This window comes from Salvelinus alpinus, chromosome 32, assembly GCF_045679555.1.
Source record: "Salvelinus alpinus chromosome 32, SLU_Salpinus.1, whole genome shotgun sequence".
Taxonomy (NCBI): domain Eukaryota; kingdom Metazoa; phylum Chordata; class Actinopteri; order Salmoniformes; family Salmonidae; genus Salvelinus; species Salvelinus alpinus.
Genome location: NC_092117.1, coordinates 18,314,124 through 18,332,140, shown reverse-complemented (window position 1 = coordinate 18,332,140; position 18,017 = coordinate 18,314,124). Strand labels below are relative to the sequence as shown.

At 41.0% G+C, this 18,017-nt stretch overlaps 1 protein-coding gene across 2 annotated transcripts in view; it reads left to right on the top strand.

Moving 5' to 3' along the window:
• Positions 1 to 18,017, top strand: part of LOC139562110 (phosphatidylcholine:ceramide cholinephosphotransferase 1-like) — a 53,750-nt gene that overhangs the window by 15,834 nt on the left and 19,899 nt on the right. Inside the window, exon 1 of one of the 2 annotated variants that reach the window (XM_071379461.1) lies at positions 16,357 to 16,515. The exons of the other annotated variant lie outside the window; for it this stretch is intronic. The gene's annotated coding sequence lies outside the window, so the exon portion shown is untranslated. Of the gene's footprint in view, positions 1 to 16,356; positions 16,516 to 18,017 lie in introns of those variants that run through there. 2 annotated transcript variants of the gene reach the window in all.

Sequence of the window (18,017 nt, the reverse complement as noted above, 5' to 3'; positions counted from 1 at the left end):
TGAAACCCCGAGGACAAACCATCCAGGGGGGGGGAAAATTGAGGTCATAGTATTTCCCAATTAGTTTCTATGGGAAGCCCTGTTTAATAGGAACCTGGAAGCAGTTCCTATGGCTTCCACTAGATGTCAACAGTCTTTAGAAATTGTTCAATGTTTTTATTTTGAGAAATGAAGAAGTATGGCTGTTCTTTGTAAGTGTCACTCCAGGTGGACTCCCCTTCTGTTTTGGGGTGCGTGAACTGGAACGCCCTACACGTTTTTTTTTAATCCAGTATTGGAAACAGTTTATCCCGTCTTAAATTTTATCGATTATTTACGTTTTAGGATACTTGAGGTTGGATAAGGAAAGTTGTTTGAAATGTTTGGACCAAGTTTACAGGTAACTTATTAGATACTTTGTGGCCATGTTGGGTGAGTTGGAACCGGTGTATTTCTGAATCAAACATGCCAAATAAATGGACATTTTGGGGATATAAAGAAGGACAAACAAAACAAAACGACCATTCATTGTGTCACTGAGATATTTGGGATTGCAAAAAGAAGAAGAACTTCAAAGGTAAGGCATTTATTATATCGTTATTTCTGACTTGTGTCACCACCTGCCTGGTTGAAAATTATTTTCATGTGTTTGTATGCGGGGCGCTGTTCTCAGATAATCGCATGGTCTGCTTTCGCCGTAAAGCCTTTTTGAAATCTGACATTTCAGCTGGATTAACAAGAAGTTAAGCTTTATTTTGATGTACAGTGATCCCTCGCCACTTCGCGGTTCACTTATCGCGGATTCGCTATTTCGCGGATTTTCATAATGCATTTTTTATTTTTTTTTGGTGCATTGTGCTCTGCATTCTGATTCGCTAAAAACTCACTCCCGCTTCTTGTATCAAAACATGCTACGAATTGTGCTATCATTTTGTCGTCTCGTGCAGTTATGTGTACGTACATAAAACAGCTTGGCAAATTTACATTAAGTTGGCCAGGAAGGAAGGAAGGACTAACGCTTGGTCGCTTAGCAACCATGGTGCGAATGGCCACTGAACTTAAGCGAGTAGCTGAGGAATGGGACCCTTTGACGAGCCGTTCATTACAGTTCTCCAACGTAATCGATGGTGGCATGTCGGTGTACAAGGATCTTTTTGCAAAGAAGAAAAAAGAGCGACAACAGCTGCCTATCACTATGCTCTTCTCCCGAACAAACACACCTGCACCGCGGGCTTCAGAAGAAGAGAACACTGCAGAGCGCAGTCAGGATGCAGCGGCCCAGTCTGAAGAGCAGTGAAACGGCCTACACGTGAGTCACTGTATTTGTATACATGTAATAGTTGCTAATTGTAAAAAAAAAAGAAGTTTTCTATTTCGCGGATTTCACTTATCGCGGGTCATTTTCGGAACGTAACCCCCGCGATAAACGAGGGATTACTGTATTACACTTATATTTTGGTGAATCTTGAAAATTTATATTTCTGTAGTTTGAATTTGGTGCTCTGCAACTTCACTGGATGTTGTCAAATCGATCCCGCTAAAGGGATTGGCGCGCGAAGGGATCACTAACAGGTTAACAAAAGCCAAACGCATACTAGTAGTAGTCATCGCTCCTTCTCGAGAGTCTACACATTCTGGGTGGTGCGATACAACATAATCTTGGCTTATTCTCTAGCGAGCTCTCATTGGCTATTGCTGATCACTGTTCTCAACTTTTCGTTGCACATCTCGAGCTCAAGAACTACAAGAGCATTGCAGATTTTGTGCCGATACATGTTTGAAAATATTGGCACGTCTTGGACAGCTCAAAGACTAGATCTGTAGTCAGATTGCGTCGCTGAGACGCTCACGTTAAACATGTCAGGGTCAAAATTATTGTCACCCCTGTTTTCAATACTCTAGCACCCACCCCTTGCGAGGATAACGACTCTAAAATGTCCTGGTAGCCTAGTTCATGATGCTTAAGGTCAACAAAAAACTGAGGAAGATTTCACCAAAACTGTTACCAAACATTACAGCTGCACAGTTATTCTAGTGCTATTGTAAAATGTTCACTGGGAATTATTAAACGGCTTGTCCTTGTTGAATGGTTTGTTCAACTTTAAAATCAATGTTTTTTGTTTTGTAACATCAGCATAACTCCGTTACCATGGAATTGCCCTTTACTTTTTGAGACTTGACCTCTTTTTGATTCTTGGATGACTTCATTTGTTAATTTGGTTGAATGCTTTCTTTGTTTTGAAGAACTCCACAACAACAAAGACTTGCACTCAGAAAACGATTCTCACATTTTTATTTTATATTTTTATTTCACCATTATTTAACCTCGACGCTAGGGGTCAGATTTTTTTTTAAATAACGTTCCCAAGGTAAACGGACTATTTCTCAGGTCCAGATCGTAGAATATGCATATAATTTACAGATTAGGATAGAAAACACTCCAAAGTTTCCAAAATGGTCAAAATTTTGTCTGTGAGTATAACAAAACTGATTCTGCAGGCGAAAACCTGAGGAAATCTAACCCGGAAGTGATTATTATATATATTTTTTAATCTGTGTTTCCTTGCCCGTCCTTCTTCCATTTAAAGGGGTATCAACCAGATTCCTTTTCCAATGGCTTCCTCAGGCTGTGACCAGGCTTTAGACATAGTTTCAGGCTTTTATTTTGAAAAATGAGCGAGATTTTTCAAAAGTAGTCGTGTCCTTTGATTAGTTCCTGCGCGCGAGAGGGGTAGCTCTCCATTTCCTTTCTCTCTTTTATTGAATAGGTTACGGTCCGGTTGAAATATTATCGATTATGTTTGTTAAAAACAACCTGAGGATTGATTATAAAAAAACATTTGACATGTTTCTACGAACATTACGGATACTTTTTGGAATTTTTGTTGCAAGGAACGAGGCTTTGGTTTTCTGAACATAACGCGCAACCCAAATGGCGTTTTTTTGTTATAAAAGTAATATTTATCGAACAAAAATAACATTTATTGTGTAACTGGCAGTCTCGTGAGTGCAAACATCTGAAGATTATCAAAGGTAAGCGATTAATTTTATTGCTTTTCTGACTTTCGTGACCATGCTAATTTGGGGCTAGCTGTTCTAGCATTGATTGATACACTCACAAAAGCTTGGATTTCTTTCGCTGTAAAGCATATTTTCAAAATCTGACACGATAGGTGGATTAACAACAAGCTAAGCTGTGTTTTGGTATATTTCACTTGTGATTGCATGATTATAAATATTTTTTGTAATATTTTGCGCCCTGCAATTCAGCGGTTGTTTAGGAAAATGATCCCGCTAAAGGGATCCGTAGCGCAGAGAAGTTAACCAGGTAGGCCAGTTGAGAACAAGTTCTCATTTATAACTGCGACCTGGCCAAGATAAAGCAAAGCAGTGCGACAACAACAGAGTTACACATAAACAAATGTACAGTCAATAAAATAAAACATCTATGTACAGTGTGTGCAAATGTAGGGAGGTAGGCAATAAATAGCACCTAGTGGTGAAAATAATGACAATTTAGCATTAATACTGGAGTGATAGATGTGCAGATGATGATGAGCAAGTAGAGGTACTGTGGTGCAAAAGAGCAAGAGGGTAAGTAATGATATGGGGATGAGGTAGTCGGGTGTGCTATTTACAGATTGGCTGTGTAGAGTGTAGAGGTCGACCGATTATGATTTTTCAACGCCGATACCGATTATTGGAGGACAAAAAAAGCAGATACCGATTTTAATTGGCCGATTTTAATAAAATTAAAAAAAATGTATTTATATACAGTGGGGAGAACAAGTATTTGATACACTGCCGATTTTGCAGGTTTTCCTACTTACAAAGCATGTAGAGGTCTGTAATTTTTATCATAGGTACACTTCAACTGTGAGAGACGGAATTTAAAACAAAAATCCAGAAAATCACATTGTATGATTTTTAAGTAATTAATTCGCATTTTATTGCATGACATAAGTATTTGATCACCTACCAACCAGTAAGAATTCCGGCTCTCACAGACCTGTTAGTTTTTCTTTAAGAAGCCCTCCTGTTCTCCACTCATTACCTGTATTAACTGCACCTGTTTGAACTCGTTACCTGTATAAAAGACACCTGTCCACCCACTCAATCAAACAGACTCCAACCTCTCCACAATGGCCAAGACCAGAGAGCTGTGTAAGGACATCAGGGATAAAATTGTAGACCTGCACAAGGCTGGGATGGGCTACAGGACAATAGGTAAGCCGCTTGGTGAGAAGGCAACAACTGTTGGTGCAATTATTAGAAAATGGAAGAAGTTCAAGATGACGGTCAATCACCCTCGGTCTGGGGCTCCATGCAAGATCTCACCTCGTGGGGCATCAATGATCATGAGGAAGGTGAGGGATCAGCCCAGAACTACACGGCAGGACCTGGTCAATGACCTGAAGAGAGCTGGGACCACAGTCTCAAAGAAAACCATTAGTAACACACTACGCCGTCATGGATTAAAATCCTGCAGCGCACGCAAGGTCCCCCTGCTCAAGCCAGCGCATGTCCAGGCCCGTCTGAAGTTTGCCAATGACCATCTGGATGATCCAGAGGAGGAATTGGAGAAGGTCATGTGGTCTGATGAGACAAAAATAGAGCTTTTTGGTCTAAACTCCACTCGCCGTGTTTGGAGGAAGAAGAAGGATTAGTACAACCCCAAGAACACCATCCTAACCGTGAAGCTTGGAGGTGGAAACATCATTCTTTGGGGATGCTTTTCTGCAAAGGGGACAGGACGACTGCACCGTATTGAGGGGAGGATGGATGGGGCCATGCATCGCGAGATCTTGGCCAACAACCTCCTTCCCTCAGTAAGAGCATTGAAGATAGGTCGTGGCTGGGTCTTCCAGCATGACAACGACCCGAAACACACAGCCAGGGCAACTAAGGAGTGGCTCCGTAAGAAGCATCTCAAGGTCCTGGAGTGGCCTAGCCAGTCTCCAGACCTGAACCCAATAGAAAATCTTTGGAGGGAGCTGAAAGTCCGTATTGCCCAGCGACAGCCCCGAAACCTGAAGGATCTGGAGAAGGTCTGTATGGAGGAGTGGGCCAAAATCCCTGCTGCAGTGTGTGCAAACCTGGTCAAGAACTACAGGAAAGTATGATCTCTGTAATTGCAGAAACAAAGGTTTCTGTACCAAATATTAAGTTCTGCTTTTCTGATGTATCAAATACTTATTTCATGCAATAAAATGCAAATGAATTACTTAAAAATCATACAATGTGATTTTCTGGATTTTTGTTTTAGATTCCGTCTCTCACAGTTGAAGTGTACCTGTGATAAAAATTACAGACCTCTACATGCTTTGTAAGTAGGAAAACCTGCAAAATCGGCAGTGTATCAAATACTTGTTCTCCCCACTGTATATATATATATATCATACATACAATACTGAATGAACAATGAACACTTTTATTTTAACTTAATATAATACATAAATAAAATCAATTTAGTCTCAAATAACATGAGAACATATGTTAAAACAAACCACCAGCTTTCATGGGTCTTCAATATTCCCAGTTAAGAAGTTTTAGGTTGTAGTGCAGAAAGCAGAGCTTGTCTGTCTGCTCCTCCGCAAAACACAGACCTTATTTGAAGTAGATCAAGACATTCTCGGGCAGCAATCGGTTGAAGAGCATGCACTTAGTTTTACTAGCATTTAAAAGCAGTTGGAGGCCACGGAAGGAGTGTTGTATGGCGTTGAAGCTCGTTTGGAGGTTTGTTAACACAGTGTCCAAAAAAGGGCCAGATGTATACAGAATGGTGTCGTCTGCGTAGAGGTGGATCAGAGAATCACCAGCAGCAAGAGCGACATCATTGATATATACAGAGAAAAGAGTCGGCCCGAGAATTGAACCCTGTGGCACCCCCATAGAATGCCAGAGGTCCGGACAACAGGCCCTCTGATTTGATACACTGAACTCTGTCTGAGAAGTAGTTGGTGAACCAGGCGAGGCAGTCATTTGAGAAGCCAAGGCTATTGAGTCTGACGATAAGAATGCAGTGATTGACAGAGTCGAAAGCCTTGGCCAGGTCGATGAAGACTGCTGCACAGTACTGTCTTTTATCGATGGTGGTTATGATATCGTTTAGGACCTTGTGCCTAGCTGAGGTGCACGCATCGGAAACCAGATTGCATGGTGGAGAAGGTACGGTGGGATTCGAAATGGTCGGTGATCTGTTAATTAACTTGGCTTTCAAAGATTTTAGAAAGGCAGGGCAGGATGGATATAGGTCTATAACAGTTTGGGTCTACAGTTGTGGCCAAAAGTTTTGAGAATGACACAAATATTAATTTTCACAAAGTCTGCTGCCTCAGTTTGTATGATGGCAATTTGCATATACTCCAGACTGTTATGAAGAGTGATCAGATGAATTGCAATTAATTGCAAAGTCCCTCTTTGCCTTGAAAATGAACTGAATCCCTCAAAAACATTTCCACTGCATTTCAGCCCTGCCACAAAAGGACCAGCTGACATCATGTCAGTGATTCTCTCGTTAACACAGGTGTGAGTGTTGACGAGGAGGCTGGAGATCACTCTGTTATGCTGATTGAGTTCGAATAACAGACTGGAAGCTTCGAAAGCTTCCTCTGTCATCCATGGTTACCTGCAAGGAAACACGTGCCATCATCATTGCTTTGCACAAAAAGGGCTTCACTGGCAAGGATATTGCTGTCAGTAAGATTGCACCTAAATCAACCATTTATCAGATCATCAAGAACTTCAAGAAGAGCGGTTCAATTGTTGTGAAGAAGGCTTCAGGGCACCCAAGAAAGTCCAGCAAGCGCCAGGACCGTCTCCTAAAGTTGATTCAGCTGCGGGATCGGGGCACCACCAGTACAGAGCTTGCTCAGGAATGGAAGCAGGCAGGTGTGAGTGCATCTGCACACACAGCAAGGCGAAGATTTTTGGAGGATGGCCTGGTGTCTAGAAGGGCAGCAAAGAAGCCACTTCTCTCCAGGAAAAACATCAGGGCCAGACTGATATTCTGCAAAAGCTACAGGGATTGGACTGCTGAGAACTGGGGTAAAGAAGTTTTCTCGGATGAATCCCCTTTCCGATTGTTTGGGGCTTCCGGAAAAAAGCTTGTCCGGAGAAGACAAGGTGAGCGCTACCATCAGTCCTGTGTCATGCCAACAGTAAAGCATCCTGAGACCATTCATGTGTGGGATTGCTGACGAACAATGCCTTTTCCAGCATGATGGAGCACCTTGCCATAAGGCAAAAGTGATAACTAAGTGGCTCGGAGAACAAAACATCGATGTTTTGGGTCCATGGCCAGGAAACTCCCCAGACCTTAATCCCATTGAGAATTCATGGTCAATCCTCGAGTCGGGTGGACAAACAAAAACCCACATTCTGACAAACTCCAAGCATTGATTACGGAAGAATGGGCTGCCATCAGTCAGGATGTGTCCCAGAAATTAATTGACAGCATGCCAGGGCAAAAAAAAGAAGGGTCAACGCTGCAAATATTGACTCTTTGCATCAACTTCATGTAATTGTCACTAAAAGCCTTTGACACTTATGAAATGCTTGTAATGATACTTCAGTATTCCATAGTAACAGCAAACTTTGTGGAAAATAATATTTGTGTCACTCTACAGTCGTGGCCAAAAGTTTTGAGAATGTCTCCCCCTTTTGAAGAGGGGGATGACCGTGGCAGCTTTCCAATCTTTGGGGATCTCAGACGATACGAAAGAGAGGTACAGCAATTCTCTCCTATTCCATCTAGACCTATAGCCTAATTTCATAGACACGCCAAATGTTTATCACCTGGAGAATGCTCAATGCAGTCCAAATTTCCCCCCCCTCTTCATTATGAGGCTTCACCAAGAATGATCTATTAAAATGATAAGATAGTCGAGTGACCACACTAGCAATAGAAATACAAGTCCTCAAAGATGGAAGGCAGGCGGGAGGATCAGGTGGAACCATTCTAGCCAATGAGATGGCAGATACGTGTGTGAACAACAGGCACAACTCTGAAATTAAGTCATTTTTCTTTGTTGCTGAAATGCCACGTGTCTAACTTAGATCAGTGCATTCATAACAACCTAACCATTTTGTGTGTATGAGTTAGTTATGTTCTTATTTTGCTGAGTAAATAACACTAGAGAAGCTTAACCAAGTTTATTTCTTCCCAAAGGGTCGTTACAGCTGCAATTCAGACAAAGAAATGGCTTCCCCCGTGGTGGTATTCATACCCCACTTTGAGTGGAGTCTCCTCCTTCTCTCTCAACATTGCATCATTCTTGCTAAGTGGGGAACTAAGTGATATTAGCCTTCAACGGTTTCTCCCCTTATCAGTACTGTCACATGCAATTGTTTTCCCTGCACTCCGCCACTCCAAAGCTTCTTCATGGCACCCCTCATGTCTCTAATGTTATTAATGTTCCTATACTTCTGAGTATAGCAATGTTCCAAGTTTACCCCAGAATCCAACAATATATACACAGTACCAGTCAAAAGTGTGGACACCTATTCATTCCAGGGTTTTTCTTTATTTTTACTATTTTCTACATTTGTAGAATAATAGTGAAGATATCAAAACTATGAAATAACACATGGAATCATGTAGTAACCAAAGAAGTTATAAACAAATCAAAATATATTTGAGAGTCTTCAAAGTATCCACCCTTTGCCTTGACAGCTTTGCACACTCTTGGCATGTACAAATTACCTCGTCTAACATGTACCCCCACGCATTGCCTCGGTACCGATACCCCCTGTATATAGACTCATTATTGGTATTTTATTGTACCTTAAAAAAAATTTTTTTTTACTTTGGTTTATTTTGTAAAACTCTATTTTCTTAACTGCATTGTTGGTTAAGGGCTTGTAAGTAAGCATTTCACAGTAAGGTCAACACCTGTTGTATTCGGCGCATGTGACAAATAACATTTGCTTTGATACTCTGCTCTCCTCCTCCCTACTTTTTGAAGAGGGGGGAACCCCTTGTGACTTTTTGAAACCAGACTTGTTTCACCTTTGTTCGCATTCCATTCTTTGCTGGGTCCATTGGCAAACCGTGACTATTGCACCTAGGCCTTTAGTGGGGGGGGGGAATCTTCCAAAATTTCAACCTGAAAAATAACAAACATCACGTAAAGGTAGACTCAGCGTGAAGCGAACCCATGCACGTGTGCAGATACTGTGTGAGAGCGAAGTTTTGCATCTCGCTCATTTCAATATCTATGGTGCTACTTGTGGCAACGTCATTTTGCTGAGTCTATCTTTAATGCACAAGACATATCTAGCTTTAATGTAGGAGTAGCAATGCTTTTTGATGAAATCATGAATTAATCAAACAGGCCTCGCATCGGGCTGTCACTCACAAGCCCAGCATGGAATCATGCCATAAGCAACAACTGCTTAAACAACCTGTGGTAGCCTGTCACTGTCACCAATAGCAATGACAACAACAGTGACACATCAAAGGTGACAGGCTCGTGGTGCTGAAAGGACACCGACCGTGATCTGCGCACTCTGTGTAGGATAACTATTTTTGTAAAACACATAGAGAGCAGTCAAACACAGCATACTGATAAAAGCCACCCATTTAAAATAAGCCAGTAGGACCCCAATAACAAAAACATAAAAAATGTAAGCATTTCCAAATCGAAATGTACAACTATTACTTCCCATTGCAAACATATTTTTAAAACGTTCCGTACACAAATGTTTCACACGCGTTATTTTCAAAGAGGTAGCTAACAGCTGCAAAAACAGTGGGCTGCAAATCACCAAATCATGATAATTTGATACTTGTTGAAAGTTAATCTTGAAGGGTGTTAACAAATTAGCAAAAGCATCCTCTTTGATAACACTTGTGGCTGCAGCTGCTATACACTACAACAAAAGGTAGCTAGAGACCAGGATTATTCAGTATTTTCTTGCCCAGGGACGGTGTAAATGAGATATCTATTTAATCCATTTAAAATTCAGGCTGTAACTCCACAAAATGTGGAAAGAGTCAGGGAGTGTGAATACTTTCTGAAGATACTGTTTTTAGTAAACATTAACATGCACCATTAAATGAATGTATTCAACGAAACAGGCCCCTATGTTGGAAAACAGGAAACAACTACTGCATGTGTAAATTGCTTTGGAATAATGTTGCTCTTGACTCGGTTTCAATTGAAAAGTGTAATTTTCCTACCCTAGGTGTTTCCACATACTCACTTCCTCCATATTAATACTGTTCTTCAATCTCTTATCATCTGTCTAGGTCAACATAGTCTTTTTGTCTTTAGGTTTTGTGCGTATGCTGTACTATACTGTAAAACAGGTTTTTATCCTGTCGTGTGTGTGTGTGGGTGTGTGTGTGGACCTGACATGGTCATAATTTAATCATGAATTCACAGGTGGGTTCCTCATTAACGGGTGGCACCTGCGAGCATTTGTTATTGTGCTGTTAAGCTCTGCTCTTCAGAGTATTCAAGGCAAACAGACTCATTAGAGGTGTATTCACTAGGAACAAAATGGAAGCAAATGGAATGAAACTGGGAGGGACCTAGCTGAATTTGTCCAATAGAAACCGTAGTTTCCGCTGCAAACTGTTTTCCTTCTGTGCAAAATGTGTTGCTACAGTACGCAACTAATGAGTACACTCCATGTCTCATCCTGACCAGGTGACAGTATTCATGTACAAATGTGTTGTGGTAATTATTTGCCTGATAGGCTTTATTACAGGCTTATCACTGCTGATGCATAGCTTTGTTCTGTGTTGATCACTGGTACTTGGTTGAGAACCTAATCGGTTTACATAGATGGGTTAGCTGACAACCTCACAATGTTCATGCTTCAGTGGTGCAGAAGCCTGTGAGATGTTGTGATTCTGGATAGCCAGTTAGCTACCAACAATGACAAGAAACTGCCATGTGGGGAATCGTAAGTGACTCTTTCAACTAGTTTCATTTTGTTCTTTATACCATCTCTTGTTTTGAGGTGTTTTATGTCAATGAAATGCTTATGCTAATATGGCAAAAATTATCTAGCTAGCTAACCAACAACTGTAACAATGTATTTCAGACAACAAGTGCTCATTGTGCAAATGTATTTGTTTTCAATACATTTTGGAGACGAAATATACTGAACAAAAATATAAACGCAACATGCAATAATTTCAAAGATTTTACTGAGTTACAGTTCATATAAGGAAATCAGTCAATTTAAATAAATTCAGTAGGCCGTAATCTATGGATTTCACATGACTGGGAATACAGATACGCATCTGTTGGTTTGAGATAACTTTTTTTTTAAAGTAGGGGCATGGATCAGAAAACCATTCAGTATCTAGTGTGACCACCATTTGCCTCATGCAGCGCGACACATCTCCTTCACATAGAGTTGATCAGGCTGTTGATTGTGGCCTGTGAAATGTTGTCTCACTCCTCTTCATTGTCTGTGTGAAGTTGCGGAATATTGGCAGGAACTGGAACGCGCTGTTGTACATGTCGATCCAGAGCATCCCAGACATCATCAATGGGTGACATGTCTGGTGAGTATGCAGGCCATGGAAGAACTGGGACATTTTCAGCTTCCAGGAATTGTTTACCGATCCTTGCGACATGGGGCTGTGCATTATCATGCTGAAACATGAGGTGATAGCGGCAGATGAATGGCACGACAATGGGCCTCAGGATCTCGTCACGGTATTTTTCTGCATTCAAATAGCTATCAATGAAATGCAATTGTGTTCATTGTTCGTAGCCTATGCCTGCCCATACCATAACTCCACCTCCACCATGGGGCACTCTGTTCCCAACGTTGACATTAGCAAACCACGACGACCTACCATCTGCCCGGTACAGTTGAAACTGGGATTCATTCGTGAAGAGCACACTTCTCCAGCGTGCCATGCAAGTGGCCATCGAAGGTGACCATTTGTCTACTGAAGTCGTTTACGATGCCGATCTGCTGTCAGGTCAAGACCCTGGTGAGGACGACGAGCATGCAGATGAGCTTCCCAGAGAATCTGTTTCTGAGAGTTTGTGCAGATATTCTTTGGTTGTGCAAACCCACAGTTTCATCAAGACGATCCCGCAGGCGAAGAAGCCAGATGTGGAGATCCTGGGCTGGCGTGGTTACACATGGTGTGCGGTTGTGAGGCTAGTTGGACATACTGCCAAATTCTCTAAAATGACGTTGGTAGAGAAATTAACATTCCATTCTCTGGCAACAGCTCTGGTGGACATTCCTGCAGTCAGCATGCCAATTGCACGCTTCCTCAACTTGAGACATCTGTGGCATTTTAGCGTGACCTTTTATTGTCCACAGCACAAGGTGCACCTGTGTCATGATCATGCTGTTTTATCAGCTTGTTGATATGCCAAACCTGTCAGGTGGATGGATTGTCTTGGAAAATGAGAAATGCTCATTAACAGGGATGTAAAGAAATTCAAGAGATCTATGCTTTTTGTGCATATGGAACATTTCTGGAATCTTTTATTTCAGCTCGTGAAACATGGGACCAAAACCTTCCATGTTGCCTTTTTTATATTTTTATTCAGTGTAATTTACATGTTGTCAACAATCTAGGCCAACCCTGTGTGCTTTTCCCCATAATTCCACACGTGTTAGGTTGGTTGTTAAGAAACAAAACCATCTATACCATCTACTATTTGGGATTTTAGTCCTTGGCTTTCACCAAGGGATAGCAGCTGAATTTTCCATATAGCGTCAAGCCATACATTTATCTCCATGTGCCAATGAGTTGGCTATGATTGATTTAGTGATTGGGGGGAAAATCGATAGTTACATATCGGAATATTATTTTTTACATTGTATTGTTTTCACAATCGCAATATTATTTTTGCTCTAGTTGGCTGTACCTGCACCAAGACTCCAGTATTTTTCCTTCATAGCTCGTTCTACATATTTTTATAGGGAGCCCTATTTGTTTTCAGCACTTATAACCATGTCTGAACAAAAATTGTTTTCTCATGCCTCTCTTGTCCCTTTGCAGCAGACATGTTTGAGCAATTTGTTTGGAACATCGAATTGCAATAAAATCACAGTATCGAATCGCAATACATAGAATTGTGAGAATCGCAATACACATCGTATCGGCACCTAAGTATCGTCATGATATCGTATCGTAAGGTCCCTGGCAATTCCCAGCCCTAGCTAAGATGTGACCATCCAGCCGCTAATTGCTCTTTCAAGTTAAGCTACTACTGAAAGAAAAAATACTGTAGCAGAGACTGTTTTATAGATTCTGTCTCACGTCTACCATCGCTGGGGGAAATATGTTTATAGATCGTATTTGGGTGAAGGGAAGTTGTAGGCTATTCAATACATTTGACAGTCAGAGTTGCATGAAACCAAACAAACAGGGTCAAGGGTTGGTATTTTCCTCGAATCTTATCTCTTTAGTGGTGAGTTCTGAGCCTGTTTATCTGCCAAGATTGAAGGTGTGATATTCCTCTGTGACATCAGCAAATACTCTTTCCCAGAGGCCAGCTTGTTACCTCTGCTATCTGTAATCAGACACCATGACACAACACACAGATTCGTGACTTGCTGTTCCGAACCCACTGTCTTCAACTATTAAGCCTGGCAGATTGATTAAAGCACTGACGGTTCCTCCACCACTGCTTTCTGATCTCATTAGGCCATTACATCATTCATTATCTCATGTGGAAATTTCAAAAGGTTGAAGATGAACACTTCAATGTCAGTGTCCAGAGATGTTTTTTTCCTGGTACTGAGGAAGGTTAAACTGAAGTCAAGGAGAGAGAGAAATCACATGGAAAAGACCCCTGTTGATAGGGCTGGAAGCTGTTAAAAAACTGTGGAAAATTGGCCAATTCAACTGTCGCAAGCTGTGCTTGTGGAAGATGGTTAGTTAATACCACAACAGAGAAATGCTAACTAACACTAAAAGTATTGCTCCAATGAACTGTTCTAAATTTGATGCTGGCTTCTAACTTGAGGAAAAAGCTTATACTTACTAAAACTACTCTGCCAAAAGACTAAACTGACCTTAGACTGGCAAATTGTACCTCTAAAAAGTCACTGTACTCTCAGTTATCTTAGTGGATTCATTACTTCCTACAGAAAGCCCAAAGACACGTGCATTGTTTTCAGAATCCTGTAATTGACCTTAATTGCCAATTTCCCCTCAGAAACAGGATAAATGCAATCATACAGCAGATCGATTGCAGTGGATGCAGATATGATTTGATTGCTTATTCTCATTTGTATTGAAAACCTCAGATTATTTGACTGTATATGGGTTGTCATCTATCTTGTTTGAGTTTGTCAAAAGTACCAATGGCCTTGTGCATTATCATGAAAGAAGGAAGCTTACATATTTTAACGACTTACTATTTTGCAGCCAAGATGGAAACCTGTTCAGTGTTCCCTTTCCTACAAAGTAGGCTATTTTATTTCCTAGAAGACTAAAAAGCTATACCCCTATCAGGCCCGTATAGTATGAATTGTAGAAACTTTCATATATCCTCTTCTTTGAAGGCTCGGTCTTTTCATGTATTCTATTGTGAAATTCTGACAATTGAGGGTTTGCTGAAAGATTACAGAGAGACCTTATTGCACGTCTCAGTCACTGTTCCCATACATCTTGCTTGTAGACTAGCCTACATGCCTGAGACTAACTCAATGACTTTCCTGGCTACTGAATGCTATGTAGAACTTAGATCATGAGGCTACAGTACCAATATTTCAAATGTTAATCTAATTTTGATTGATCAACTGCACATACTGTACAGAAACAATAAAAACAGTTAATGCAGGTTACTGCAAACATTTTTTAATGTTAATTTAGCGTAATATTGAATGAGGTACATTGGAATTAATGTAGGAGGCGCTAATGATGTGAGCCTCAACCACTTGTCAAATAAGTGACAGTGTGGTTGATTCATCGACGTGTGAAAATGCTGTCAGTGTCAGTTTCCAAAAAGTATGTCTAAAAGTTTGTTTTAAGAGGTGTCCTGACCATACAGCATTTAAAGAATCTGGATGTACTGTAGGCCAAAATATTTAGCCAACAGTATTGCAAACCTCTCAGTAAAGTGAAACCTGCATTGCTGATGCTAAGAATGTAATCTCTAAACTCCTACTCATTCCCAGCATCTCCTCTGCCAATCAAGTTGTCCAAAAATGTAACCGATCCCCAACATAGGCCGCTTTAGCTGGTTGCTCTAGCTCCACAGTACTGGAGAACCTTCACGTAAAAAAATCCTGAACAAAGAGACTTTGTCTCTGCTTCTATAAGTAGCTTCTGTGTTCTATGAGACTGCAGGTGTTGTCTAAAGCCTTCAAGGCAGTTTCACACACAGGCCTACTACATACAAACGAGTAGGCCTATACCAGAATAGAATTGGGAAAACAGTCTATTATAGTAATATGAAAATATTCCGACACATCAGAACACTCAACCTCATGAAAGGCCTCAGGAAGCCTAGTTCATGTTTGCTATACCAAGTATTACATGTGTGTGTCTGAACTTTCTCTACCAAACAGTGTTAAACTGCAGCTGCTTGCTGTTAATTTTCACCCTGGTATCGCCAACTTGCCAAGCATGGGTAAAATGCATTCTATGCGGCTTTGTGGGGCAGGTAGTAGGCTAGGTGATACAGGTGAGAGAATAGTGTGTTTATTCACCATTGTTCTCAGAAGGTAACGTTCTGTAATGGAAGATTACTGTTTCAAATAAAGCATTGTCCCAGAAAAGCGAAAACACCCAGAGGGAAGGAGGAGGGAAAGCAAACAAAAGGTTGGCCTGAATATGTTTCCATGACTGGAATGTCATTTTGACATACTTGTAATGTTGGTTGTGGTGGCTTATGTTGATTCAACATGTTCAAACAAATATACTTTAGGCATAGAAAGAGGAAACATGGTACGCTCACTGTTGAAATGTGCTCTATATGCAAACAGACTGTCTATATAATGTATCTATATGGCACAAATAAGCCTAGCTTATTGGTTCAAGTTTAGTTACCTGAGTAACATTTTAAATTCCTTCCTTTGTGTATTTGAGTTGTGGTGATAAGTCTGTGTGGCCTAGGTGAGACGTTAAAACAATTAGTTCTATAACAGGAGCTGACCCGTTTTCAAATCCACATGAGCCCTCCCCAGTGTGTTTTCTACTATGTGTATCCAGCTCCCTGCGCTGTGTTTACTGTGCACTTTTTCTGATTCTGGATGCCTGTGTTTCCACCACTTGACAGTGTGTCCTTTCAACAACAAAAAATGAAATTTTCCAATGATATCCATTGTGCTTAAAGGATGAATAAGGTAAATGGATGGAGATCAGATCTTTTTGTGTTTTGCGGACACACGCTAGCCCAGAATGGGTGGGGTTCAGGGACTCCGTTCAAGCCAGAGAGCGATAGATAAAGAGACCAAGAGGGAAGGAGGAGGAGTCTGAGAAAGAGAGAGCCTTGTTCAGCGGAACCTCTGCAGAGCTGTTCTTTCTCTCAGAGCCACATGTGCCTTGTAATTAGAGCAGGTGAAGAATGAAGAGGAGGCACAGGGGAGATAGGGGTAAGTCCTATGGCACAGGTGTTTATGCTTACATAATTATTTATATCTCCGACCGGGAGCTTTGGAACCTGGAGGAATGAATGTGACTAAAACATTCCAACCAATGTTATTATAGTTTATAGATTTTTCCTTGAAATTCAGTTTAGTTTTAGTTAGGTTTAACATCTGATTTACTTGTTTTTTGTGTTAGGGACCGAAAGTAATCTGTGTGTGAAATGTTAGAAGACATTTGTGTTTAGATTTTTGGGGATGTAAGTTTTTGCAACTGGGGCAGTAATACACAAGTTGATGGGTCAGGTCAGAGGTTAGGTTATTTTTCAAGGGGGGCTGAACGCACCGATTCCACGTGTTTTTCTGCTTCTCATTAAGAAAAATTATATTTGGGTCTTGGAGGTGTGGTTTGATGTGGGTGTGTTCGCTATATATCGTACCCTGGCAATTAATGTTTGTCCCTCCTTGAGTCACCACATCCACAACATAGCCAATACCACTTCCTCAAAATAGTCAGAATTAATCTAAGATAAACCAATAAATCTGTAATTTATTTTGATGTTTTGCATTGGACTTGTTAGTCGCACAATTTTACATCTAGCTAAGGTGTTTGGTGCAGTATTTCTGAAGTAAAAAGACGTGCATGGATAACCTAGTCAGTGCACTGCAGACAGTATTGAGTCCGCTTCTGCTGTCTGTGCTTAGAACTGATTTCTGAGAACATGTCATCAACTTTATCAGCAAGCTGTCGACCTATTGTAAATAAAGCACAAGCAACACGCTGTTTCAGTGCCCAAAATCACTAGCTAGCTAGCTAAGTTCCATCTACAGTGGGGAGAACAAGTATTTGATACACTGCCGATTTTGCAGGTTTTCCTACTTACAAAGCATGTAGAGGTCTGTACTTTTTATCATAGGTACACTTCAACTGTGAGAGACGGAATCTAAAACAAAAATCCAGAAAATCACATTGTATGATTTTTAAGTAATTAATTTGCATTTTATTGCATGACATAAGTATTTGATCACCTACCAACCAGTAAGAATTCCGGCTCTCACAGACCTGTTAGTTTTTCTTTAAGAAGCCCTCCTGTTCTCCACTCATTACCTGTATTAACTGCACCTGTTTGAACTCGTTACCTGTATAAAAGACACCTGTCCACACACTCAATCAAACAGACTCCAACCTCTCCACAATGGCCAAGACCAGAGAGCTGTGTAAGGACATCAGGGATAAAATTGTAGACCTGAACAAGGCTGGGATGGGCTACAGGACAATAGGCAAGCAGCTTGGTGAGAAGGCAACAACTGTTGGCGCAATTATTAGAAAATGGAAGAAGTTGAAGATGACGGTCAATCACCCTCGGTCTGGGGCTCCATGCAAGATCTCACCTCGTGGGGCATCAATGATCATGGGGAAGGTGAGGGATCAGCCCAGAATTACACGGCAGGACCTGGTCAATGACCTGAAGAGAGCTGGGACCACAGTCTCAAAGAAAACCATTAGTACC